The sequence below is a fragment of the Equus quagga genome, chromosome 10, assembly GCF_021613505.1.
Source record: "Equus quagga isolate Etosha38 chromosome 10, UCLA_HA_Equagga_1.0, whole genome shotgun sequence".
NCBI lineage: Eukaryota > Metazoa > Chordata > Mammalia > Perissodactyla > Equidae > Equus > Equus quagga.
The window spans coordinates 63,497,793-63,510,913 of record NC_060276.1 but is presented as its reverse complement, the minus strand read 5'-3'; the positions used below and the strand labels follow the sequence as shown (position 1 = coordinate 63,510,913).

Sequence of the window (13,121 nt, the reverse complement as noted above, 5' to 3'; positions counted from 1 at the left end):
GATTGAACATTGAGGGACCTCAGGGCTTTAGGACCAACATGGTGGTGAGGTCCCTGTGTTTTCTTTTAACATCATATATTCTAAACTTTGAGAAACAAGTGCCCATGGAATGCCAATAGGTACAGACAGAATAATGCCCTAGCAAAACCCTGCTTTCTCTAGTCAATGGACCAGTAAAAAGGCAACTTAATAAGACCAAACACTTTTAGAAGATAATTTCTCTACTCCAGTCAAACACTATGGAAAAAGCTATGGTTCCACCTATACCATCTAAGGCCAAGTAGGGAGCCTGAACTTACAGGCCTGTGAGCCTGTAACGAGGTGTTCCAATACCTCCACTAGGATGATCATAGAAGGCATGTAGGGACCCAAGACTTTTACTCCTGCTGGCCAGTAAGAAGTTTCCCTTACTGCAATGTCAGTGGAGACTACTTGGGGAGCTTTATTTCCATCCCACGTGGCAGCACAAGATGCTTCTCTATGTCCCTGTTGAGGTGATGTCAGCTGAGGCCTAGCGGATCGTCAGGGCTTTCACCATTGCCACAGTAATAGTACAACCTCCATATCACGTCAGTAAAGACTACATGCAGAACCAGAACTCCCACCCCAACCTAGCCATAAAGAGGACCTCCCCCCCCCCCCACACACACACAGATCAGGTGTCAATGGAGACCAAATGGGAAACCTAGGCTTTTGCCTCTATCTGGCAGTAAGGAGGTGTCCCCCTTCCCCTGCCAGGTGGAGTCAGAGGAAGCCAGCTAAAATAGAAGATTTAAATAAGATCCAAAGTCTCATAACAAAATCAGAAAATGTCCAGTGTTCCATTGAAAATCCCTCGTCATACCAGAGGGCAGTAATATTTTAAACTGAATTGATAAACAGAATCAACAAATGCCAAGCCTGAGGTGACAGTGATGCTAAAAATTATCTGACAACAATTTTAAAGCTGATATGATAAAAATAATTCAATTAGCAATTACAAATACATTTGAAACAAGTGAAAATATATAATATCATCAAATAAAAGAAGATATAAAGAAGAACAAACTGCAAATTTTAGAATTGAAAAGTACAGCAACTAAAATAAAAAAACTCAGTGAATGAGCTTGAGAGCAGAATGGAGGTGACAAAGGATAGAATCAGTGAAATAGAAGACAAACCATAAAAATTACCCAAGCTGAACAATACAGAGACAACACACACACACACACACACACACAAACTAACAGAACTCATAGGAACTTGTAGAATAATAACAATATATCCACCATTGGTATCATTGGAGTCACAGAGGTAAGGAGGGAGATAGATGAAAACAGTACTTCTAGTGACAGATACGTGATGCTCTTTGCTCCCAGATATTATGCGAAATGATCAAATTTATTGGCAATAAGCTCCTCTTTTGTGGAAATGTCTATTCTCATGAAGCACGGAAATCATATTGGTGATGAAGCTACTCAAGTTTGCATTTCTTTTGCATGAGATTCTTTGAGAAATTTTGTTATGGGCGGGATGATATTGTCTCTTGCAAGTTAATCATCTATAGGAACAATTCTTTCACCTATTAAGTTGTCTGATAATATTTCAATTTCATTTTTCAACACCAAGTTCTCTTAATCTCATATTAGCTGGATGAGAGTTATTCCTAACTACCAGCTTTTATACAGCACCTTCACATAGGGAAATGTACATTTTTCTGACTAACCAAGAGCAGCAGGCACAGCAAATTTGGGAAATGTGCTCACCAAATCCTCTTTACAGGTGCTTAAATTGCCAGTTGCTGACAACAATGATATCTTACTATTTGCTCTTCAAATATACCATCTGGTTTTGCAAAATAAGCCTATTCAAACATACAAAGAGACGTCAAATTTCCTTCAGACCTTAATATAATATTGAAAGTTTGGACATAATGTCTAGATATTTTCATAATTTCTCTAGGAAAGACTTCATGGCAATACATACCAATAGATAAAAAGTTACAAGATTCTGAAATCACCACACACCCTTCTGTTTCTGTAGGATTTTTATTTACTTTTTCCATTTACATCAGTCACAGGAATGAGATGACTAATGCATAATTAACATCTTTGTAAATGATAAGCAGAGACTATGCTATGGCCTTCTTAATTATTTAGTACTTGCTACTCACTCTGGGGTTTTATCTCATTCTTGAGAAGGTGTATGCATTAGTAACTGGATAATCAGGATCAATTACATGATACAATCAATAACATGATACGAAAAGAAAAAGCTTTATGGGGACGGCCTGGTGGCGCAGTGGTTAAGTTCGCACGTTCCACTTCACGGCGGCCCAGGGTTTGCTGGTTTGGATCCTGGGTGCAGACATGGCACCACTTGGAAAAAGCCATGCTGTGATAGGCCTCCCACATATAAGGTAGAGGGATATGTGCATGGATATTAGCTCAGGGCCAGTCTTCCTCAGCAAAGGGAGGAGGATTGGCAGTAGTTAGCTCAGGGCTAATCTTCCTCAAAAAATAAAAGTGGTTATAATTAACAGGACAGGAAGCAACACGTGTTGGAGAAGATGTGGAGAGAAGAGAACCTTCATACACTGCTGATGGGAGTGCAAACTGGTGCAGCCACTATGGAAAGCAGTATGGAGCATCCTCAGAAAATTAAGAATAGATCTACCATATGATCCAGCTATCCCACTGCTGGGTATTTATCCAAAGAACTTCAAAACACAAATGCAGAAAGATACATGCACCCCTATGTTCATCTCAGCATTATCCACAGTAGCCAAGACTTGGAAGCAACCTAGGTGCCCCCAAGGGATGAATGGATAAAAAAGATGTGGTATATATACACAATGGAATACTACTCAGCCATAAGAAATGATGAAATCCGGCCATTTGTGACAATATGGATGGACCTTGAGGGTATTATGCTGAGTGAAATAAGTCAGAGGGAGAAAGTCAAATACCATATGATCTCAGTCATAAGTAGAAGACAAAACCAATGACAAACAAACACATAGCAACGGAGATTGGACTGGTGGTTACCATAGGGGAAGGGGGGAAGGGGGAAGGCAAAAGGGGTGATTAGACTCACATGTGAGGTGATGGACTATAATTAGTTTTTGGGTGATGAACATGATGTAATCTACACGGAATTCGAAATATATTACGATGTTCATCTGAAAGCTATATAATGTTATAATCCAATGTTACTGCAATAAAATAAAAAAAAAAGTTTCTACCAAGTTCTGAATATTAGTCTCCAGTTTGGCCAACTTCTGACTATAGAGTTCCTTTTAAAGAAAATATCCTTTCAAATATCTCATCATCAGGTTTCAGCCAGGACAAACTATAAATATTCCTGGAAGTACTGAATTGTTTCTTTGGGTTTTTTTGTGAGGAAGATTGGTCTTGAGCTAACATCTGCTGCCATTCTTCCTCTTTTTGCTTGAGGAAGATTGTCACTGAGCTAACATCTGTGCCAATCTTCCTCTATTTTGTTTTTTTTTAATTTTAACTATTTATTTAATTTATTTTTTGTTGCAGTAACATTGGATTATAACATTATATAACTTTCAGGTATACATCATAATATATTTCAAATTCTGTGTAAATTACATCATGTTTACCACTCAAAGACTAATTACAATCCATCACCACACACATGGTCCTAATCACCTCTTTTGTCCTCTTTTCTTCCTCCTTCCCCTCTGGTAATCACTAATCCAATCTCTGTTGCTATGTGTTTGCTTGTCGTTGTTTTTATCTTCTACTTATGAGTAAGATCATATGGTATTTGACTTTCTCCCTCTGATGACTTTCACTTCGCATAATACCCTCAAGGACCATCCATGTTGTCACAAATGGCCAGATTTCCTTGTTTTTTATGGCTGAGTAGTATTCCATTGTGTATATATACCACATCTTCTTTACCCATTCATCCCTTGATGGGCACCTAGGTTGCTTCCAAGTCTTGGCTATTGTGAATAACACTGCAATGAACATAGGGGTGCATGTATCTTTCTGCATTTGTGTTTTCAAGTTCTTTCGATAAATTTCGTATGTAGGATGCCACCACAGCATGGCTTGATGAGCAGTGCTAGGTTCATGCCCAGGATCTGAAACTGTGAACTCTGGGCCACCAAAGTGGAGCACACAAACATAACCACTATGCCACCAGGCTGGCCCCAGTACTGAACTCTTAAAGAAGCAAATTTTGATTCATTTTGTCTTAGCAGCTTCTGCATGCCAATCAAAGATGCACCTTATTCTCTTTGGGAAGTTTGGGACTCCTTTTACTCTAGGCAACCTCATAAATGGATAAGCTTATCTAAGTTAAAAGTTCCCCATTGTGGCCACTGTAATTCAAGATCATCTTTGGTAAGGTTAACCTACTTGTTCAGACAAACATAGGTTCTGGGCCCATAATTTTTATACAGATGGTTAGCTGGAGTCCCAGATGGAGTAGTTCCATCCTTTTTAGATTGGTGGAACCCTTTTTCTTTTTTTTTCCCCCTTAAAACAAAATTTTACCTATGTAAGGTCTCACATTGCATCCATTCCCATTTAAACCAGACCCAGTCTGACACTGGACCCAGACCAGATTCAAACAGACCCAGTCCAACTCTAGACCCAGTCTGGACAAAGAAATCCTCAGATAAAGTCAGAGAGCCCATAACACAAAAGCTGTGGAGCTGAGATATCTGAGAGGGACTTACTCATGACCTTCAGGCACAGTGATAAAGCAGTGAGCACAAAGGGCTCATTGGGTACCTGTGCTTGGTTGCTTATTGCTCCTGGAGGTTGTTGATGGGGAGTCCAATCCTACTTCTGACACCAGAACTCTTAAAATATAAACTGTGGCACATTAAAATTTTCAAGAGTTTATTTGAGCATACATTGATTCAAATTGTGCAGCACCAAACCAAAACTGGTTAGGAGCATTTCAACAACAGGAGCTAGAGGAGAGATTTTTATAAAGAAGATGCACAAGCAAAGCAATGAAATTATTTGATTGGCTATAGCTTAAGCAGTTGCCTTATTTGGGAAAGCCTATTTGGCTGTTTGTGATTGGTTAGTCTTACGTTTCATCTTCTCAGATTTGAGTGCACTGACTATGGCATAGGTTTTGGTTTGCTTATGTAGGCTACCAACGTATTAGAGCCACCCTACTCTGATGGCCTCTTCATTTAATTACTTTAACAAACTCTATAAGGTAGATATTACTAATTCTTTTCTGCATATGTCGAATCTGAGGTGAGGGAGATTATGCAATTTGTTCAAGATTACATGGCTTAAAGTGATGAATAAACTATCAGAACCCAAGTATACCACATTTCAAAGTAGATTCTCTCAACCATAAAACTATTTTAAGGCTAAGAACTATCTCTTATTCATTTTTACATCCTCTGGTATCCAGCATTAGTAGTTTATATCTGTAGGTGCCCAGTAAATATATAAAATATCCATAGGATTGAATGAGTTGATAAAGTGAATCCCCAAAGAGAAGGCTTCACGCTCTAGAAAGCAGCGTTTGGAGATGGGATTTATTGAACAAGTGCAACCAGCCTCATAGGTTAACTCACTCACGTTGCAAAACAGAAACTAATGCATTAGCTTTGGAAAAGGCATTAATTACATCTGATAAGAGAGTAGTACTGTCATTATAAAATAAGTAAATGGCTCTGTTTATGATTGTACCAAGAATATACTGTATTTAGACGGAAGAAAAAAATCATTACAGGAAGCTGTTCAGGAAAATGGGTTAGCCTGAAGCCAAAGTTCCAGGCTAATCTTAGTAAGCTGTGAATAATGAGGCGGAATATCATCTTCCTCTGAAGAACAGACATTTTGTAATGTCCAGTGAAATTGGGCTGGAATGTGTCAACCACCAAATAGTACTGGGTTGGAAACATTGGGTGTAGTTGTTCTAGTGAAGCAGATTGAACAGAGCATAATCACTCTCATCCTACTAACCAAAGATAATAACAGAAAAAAGAAAGAAAGAACGAAAAGAAAAGACTACTAGATTTCCCTTAGTATAGTTGGTGGCATAAGTCAGATAGAACTCGGGAATGAGGGCACGGCTGCTATGTATGGGTATTCAGGTTGTCCACTGCCCAAGGATGTCCCAGCTAAGGGGACGCTTTTCACATTATGGATATATACAAACTTATATGAGAAGTTGGCAGAGGGCATGGAGATTCTACACCTCTCAACTAAATTCTAGAGAAGAAGAGAGCACTTTCCTATGTGAACCCACACTGGCGTATACAGCCACTTACACACTTGAGAGAATACATATGCACACACACACTGGCAAACAAGTGAAGCTGCACCTTGTCCCTGCTATACTTCAGATGTGTCCTCTGAGGTTACCTTTCTCTCTTGCTCACCACTCTCAGTGTCTGATTCTAACCTCCTAGAAAGATTCCAAATCTGATACAGTCACCTTATCTGGGGTGAAGGAGAGGGCCTTAAAATATGAACACTTTCTATCAAATGTGTGCTTTAGCATCTATCCAGGGTATGTGTGAACTGGCAAGAGTATGGGTACATTTGTACACTCAGCCAGGGCTGTTTCCTCCTCCACATAGGGCTGCCATGTATGGTTGTTCAGGTTGTGGAATGATATGCTAACTTTATTTGTTTGTTTATTTATACTTGAGGAAGAAACATCTTTTTCCAATTTAAACAATGTCCCTAACTTGAGGGCAAAGTCATGTGCAGTGGAGAACTGAGAGTGGAATGGAGTAGAAAACGATCAAACGTGTTTTATGGGCATATTTTTGTAAATGGTTATGTCTTTTCTTTGGCATCATTCATTAGTAGTAACTTATTTCTGTGCAGTTACTATGTGTTACGTACTGGAAACGTAGAAAATGGTAAGGCATAAGTCCTGTCCTTGAAGAGTTTATAGTTTGGGATTATAAAATGTAGTAAACAGAATCATGCCACTTAAACTTTATAAGGAACTTTATATAAATTAGCAAACTTTTGGTCCTGCACTCCTACATCGTGCAATCATCTTTGATACTTAGTATAATTAAGGTTACAAAACATCAGTTTTCCAAGAGGATAGGAATTAAGCACGCTTGGCATATTATGCAAGCTTGGAGAGATGACTTACAGACGTGGAACACAGTGGCAATTTGACTGAAAACTCACTTGCGAAATCCTCAGAAATGAAATAATCATGTTCTTGAAGCACTGGGTCTTAAAATTTCCCTGGACATGTAGAGTGATTTGTTCCCATGATGTACACAAATGTGTTTGTGTACAGCATATGAAACCAATGTTGCTTCTAATTCAGTATGACTTCCCTTGCTAGGTTCAGTGATGGATGCGTAATATTAACTTCAATTAAATAACCAGGATGTGTGGGGGTTGGGACAATCTCTATATTCCCAGACTATGTTTAACCTTCCATGAAGATAGAAACAAATGATTTGACCTTATAAGAAGGAGCGAGTGGAGAAAGGTATCATATGTGGAGAAAAAGGAGTGCTAAAGTGGCCAATTTTCAGGATATTGTGGGAGTTAAACTTGATATAGTAGGGACTGGCAAGTTTCAGATTGTCATCATAATAGGGCCATAACCAAGGTAACAGTGCACCTTACTGAACGTTTGTGGTGGGGATATGTATCAGGTATCAGGAGTTGAGGGTAAAGTCTTGAATTTTCTTTCGATAACTACCCTGTTTTAGATCAGAGCTGAGTACTGCATGTTCCTGAGAGAAATGCAGGCAGGCAAAAGAGTTCCAGACAATAAACAAGGCTAGGAGTGTGTATCAGAGAGAAGGAGGCTGGTGTGAACACACACACATGCAAGCTCAAGAGTTTACCCTTCCATTTTAATCTCTCCATAGTATGATCCCAACTTTCTCTTTAGGAAGCATCGCAGTTTTCCTTTCTTTGAAAAGTGCCATCCCCATCTCTTTCCATCTGAATCCAATATATTCTTCAAGTTTCAGCTCAAGCACCTGCCAGGCCTTACACCTGCAATCATTCATTTGCCCATTCATTCAGTCAACAAATATTTAATTTTTTGTTACTGAGTCAGCTATTGCAGATTTCTACAGCTGGAAGCAATCTATATTCTCTGAATCCTTTTAGCAATTTGTATCTTTTCTACAGCATTTACTATATTTGGGCTATAGTTTTTATAACAAATAAGTTATCTTTCTTAAGCACCATGAAGGTAGAAACTATGATTATTTATCTTTATATACTTCACAATGACCTAAACATAGCTGGTACGTATTTTTTGGACGATCCCTGGAACCTTTGAGGAACTCTAGATCTTTCCTACTTCTGTTGTTCCAAATTTATTTCCAGACTATGACAGGAAAGTCACTGCATCGAGACAGCCAGATACCTTGGTGAATGATTTTCTCATGATGTCCACATTTATGAGAAATAGCCATTTGTAAATGTCTTGTACTTCACACAAATACCACTGCAGAAACAAATTTCCTGTTTTTGAGCAGATATGGCCACACCAAAACGAGCAATTAGAGTCAAGATTTCACGTAAGACAAAAGTACCACTGTGTTAAGTGGACAGTAAGATTTCAAGGATGGAGCAATTTTTAAAGATGTGTCTTACCCAAAACATCATCTCTATTCTAATAAGGAGAGCACTGTAGGTGATTTTCCTATGCAATTAGAGCAATTAGAATACGGTAGTTAGCGGTTTGACGTGAAGAATGCCTTTGCTGAAACCAAGCTACAGTTTCCACTGGCAAAAGGAACTTATCACCTGCTAACGACAGTGGATGAAACTAGAAATCCTTTATTGTTCTATGAGAAGAGACCCAAGAAAATTTAAGAAGAGCAAGTTGGTCAAAATAAGATTAGATTAAAGAAGAATACAGACTAAAGAATGCAGATTCAACTGTAATGTTTTGATTTGGAACTGTGCAAATTGTTGGAAAGAAGGTGGCAGAGGTGGGGGGACTTCCTTTTCACCATTGCCTAATGTTTAATAAGAAAGCATGGGAGTAAAAGTTAGAGGGGAGTCTGGGCTTAGTATCAGTCAAAAATTTCTTCACAGTAAAACCTTTTAGACATAAGGCATGATCTCCAAGGGGATGTGACAGCATCACTTAGGGCATTTCAATGTGAACCGTGCAATATTTTTGAAAGCTAATCATAGAAAGCAGTCTCGTACTGGCAAGAAGCCTCTAAATGTTTCCTATCTCTCCATTTGGTGTCTCACTCTTATGATCACTTCCATTTTTTCACTGTTTTGTTACAACACATACTTGAAAGACCAAGTAGGGAAATAAAAGGAGAATTTGGTTTGGTAAGCCTTGGGTCTTTGGTAAATGAAATGTGGTAAAATGAAAATAGAAAAAATATGTCATGAATTTGTTGTGTCAGATGGAGAAAACTGGCATGGAATTTGTTAATAGGCAGCCAATTAATTTTAGCAATCAAAACAATGTCAAAGTAGGAGGAGCAAGGGGAGAAAAATAATTCTTTGATACGGAATGTTGTTACTCATTGGAATGGGTTCTTCTAAAGGGCAATCCATTTTGCTTCTTGCTGTTTCCATAGTGTCTCCAAAGAAGGTTATTTGGGGCCCAGAGGTTAAGAATGCGGCTAGACAAAATAGTGAAATAGTCACTTTGTCTTCAGCTGAACCCTGCCCATACCCTTTCTCATTAGAAGAGTGCTGAACAGGACTTAAGAGATTACTTATTCCAGCAGCCCTATCCTCCTCGACAGATGGAGGAATTTGAATCTAGGGAGGGGAAAGGATTTATCCCAGGTCATAGGATATAATTTGTAGAAAAGGGACTAGAACTAGGTGTTCCCACTCCTAAGCCAGTGCTTTCTCCACCACATCATGTTTATGGTGTTTTACCTTTCCTGTCAGAGTCTGTCCAAATCCCATGTCTTTAGCATTCAGGCTCCCCTTCTAAGTGGAACCCAACAACAAACTCAGACCTTTCTCTTAGCCATTGTTTTATTTTACATGAATATCCTTAGTCTTTCTCTATCATTGTTGGAGCTGTTATCTCTGCTAGGGAGTAGATATTGAAGACACATTAATTTGTTCATGGTAATATTTGTATGTTACCTATTGTAACAGCATTGTTAACCCAAAAGAGAGACTGTCATGGTAGAAATTTCAATCAACAAAGCAGGCTTCTAGGGAGATATTTTGGGTCAGGATGGTCTTTCCAAGGTTCTCCATATCACACCATTTGTTAAGATATACTGGTTTCTCTACTTTTGAGGTATTAAAATGGCCTGCTACCAACTGTACTGGCAGTCATTTTGTATTCAATTCTACTGTGGTCTCATAGTTAGGGTCTGAGTCCTTAATCATAAATTGCCTCTTTAAAGGAAATTTCAATGACTTACCAGCACATTGGATCTGTATAAGACATAAATCAGACTTATTATAGATTTCTGAAAAAGAGAACTCTACCAAAAAGATACTTTGCAGTTTTATTTCAGTTTTTATTTCTGCTTTTAATCATAAATTGGCCGTGGTTCACTGGAGAGCAGTTTAAATCACCCAGACAAGGTTTCCAGCATTTCTACAAAAAGGGCTGTTTTTTGGATACTTTTTCCTATTGCAAATATTCTTGAAAAACAGACCTCTTGGCTTCTTTTACAGTAAATGTTCTTGATCCATTAGATGAAGCTATTCTTTCTTCCTACAAAACTAATCTATAAACATTTTGAAATATAGTAGTCTTATAATCCCCCTAACATACTAGAATTGTTTAGTTTTGTGAGCTGCCAAGTCATCCTGACAAAAACTGTAACATGCACGTATGTATCTAAAAGAGACTGCTGTCTTTCTTTACTCATAGAAAAATTAGAGCTGAGGAGATTCTCCCACCCACACCCAGGAACTGAGAGTATATTCTGGTTTATGGTAAAGAGGACTTTTTTTAATGACCACGTCCTAGAATGGACGTCCCTAGGGTCAAACAGTATATGTCAGACTCTTCGAAGATCTTTTCTTCTTGATATGCTGTACTTTGAGGAATGAAAGCCAATAAACCAAAGGCTCTGGTATGGAAAGAGATGCCAAGGTCACAAACATCTACCTGAAAGAAGCAACAGGATATAAGAGTCAAAAGTTAAATGAAAGTTGCTGTGGATAGTTTTAGTGGGCTGAGTTCATTTAAAGTCAGAGCCAGAATATTCCAGAGGGATGGCAAAAGCATATGTTTTTCGTGCATCTCAAACCTAAAGGAGAACAAGTGTCTTATATTTAAGCTTCATCAAACATAGTTTGCACAATTGTTTTTTTGCAAAGTGAGAGTGAAGTTAGAAAATGAATGCAAGTTAGAATTAGCAAAGAACTAGCTAGCAGGCTGAAATCATTTGCATATACAATCTTTTTTTTGTTGACTTACTGTTGAACATACAACATTATATTAGTTTTAGGTGCACAACATAATGATTTGATATTTGTATACATTGTGAAATGATCATCACCCATTACTATACATAGTTACACACATTTTTTTTCTTGTGATGAGGACTTTTATGATTTACTCTCTTCACAACTTTCAAATATGCAATGCAGTATTAACTATAGTCATTATGCTGTATATTACATCCGCATGATGTGTTTATTTTATAACTGGAATTTTTGACCCCCTTCACCTATTTTACCCACTCCCCACCCACCCTCCTCTCTGGCAGCCACCAACTGTTCTCTGTATCCATGAGCTTGGTTTTTTATTGTGTTTTGCTTTTCAGATTCCACATATATGTGAGATCATACAATATTTATCTTTCTCTGCCTGACATTTCACTTAGCGTAATACCTTCAAGGTCCATCCATGTTGTTGTAAATAGCAAGATTTCATTCTTTTTATGACTGAATAGTAGTCCACTATGTATATATATCACGTCTTCTTTATCCATTCACCCACCGATTGACACGAGTTGTTTCTATGTCTTGGCCATTGTAATAATGCTGCGATGAACATGGGGGTGCAGATATCCTTTTGGATTAATATTCTCATTTTCTTTGGCTAAATACCTAGAAGTGGAATTTCTGGATCATATGGTAGTTCTGTTTTTTTTTTCTTGAGAAACCTCCATACTGTTTTCTATAGTGGCTGCACCAATTTACATTCCAGTGTACAAGGGTTCCCTTTTCTCCACATCCTCACCAGCACTTATTATTTCTTGTCGTTTTAATAATAGACATTCTAACAAATGTAAGGTGATATCTTATTGAGATTTTCATTTGCATTTCCCTGATGATTAGTGATGTTTAACATCTTTTCATCTGCCTGTTGACCATTTGTATGTCTTCTTTGGAAAAATGTCTATTCATATCCTCTTCCCATTTTTAAATCATATTTTTTTTGCTATTGAGTTGTATGAGTTATTTATATGTTTTGGAGAGAAATCAAGACTGTATATATGCATATATATATGAAAGAGCATTCAATTAGATCTTTGAAAGACTTTTTGAGCAAGTATAATTTATTCCCAAGGCAAGCAAAAGGGCTTTTTCATTTTATACAAGACTAGATTATTCTGGTTTTGTTGAAACTTATAAAACTGAAAATGTTGCCACTTTTATGCAGACTTACAGTCATATTTCTGTTCCTTTAATTACAGACTCTTAAAAATGCCCAGCAGACCTGTGTATTCTATGACAGCTGCATTACTCTTACAAATTTTTCTCTGAAAGCTTTTTCTGTCAACAAAACTGATATATTGGTACCAAAATTGGTTCTTTGTGTTCCAAAGATGGAGAAGAGTTACAGGGAAAATTATGTTAGCCTGCTTGTTTTTTAACAACTATTGTACACAGTTCTGGAACATTTGTTCTATGAACTATCGATGTTGCCTTTTCAAGGCTGTCTCATTGGATTGTACTTTCTAATTGGGTAAATAATGGTCACACTGCAAAGTTTAAGACTAATAACAGGGCTTCACTGGAAATCGAATAGCCAGACAGACATTTAGAACTTTTATGGCTTTGGGCATAGAAACAGAGCAGAACTGTATTAAGGGAAATGACAAAGTATCAATTTCTGTGGTGATTTCCATTTGATAAAATATTGTGCAGTAGCACAGATAATCTAGTAACTATTTGAATAGCCCCAGTAAGTTCCTGTTTCCAACAGTAAGGGGCAGGAGAGCAATT

At 37.8% G+C, this 13,121-nt stretch overlaps 1 pseudogene; it reads right to left on the bottom strand.

Annotated features, from left to right (window-relative positions):
* Positions 1 to 1,232: 1,232 nt before the first annotated feature.
* LOC124245465 (amidophosphoribosyltransferase-like) lies at positions 1,233 to 9,881 on the bottom strand (annotated as a pseudogene).
* Positions 9,882 to 13,121: the final 3,240 nt, after the last annotated feature.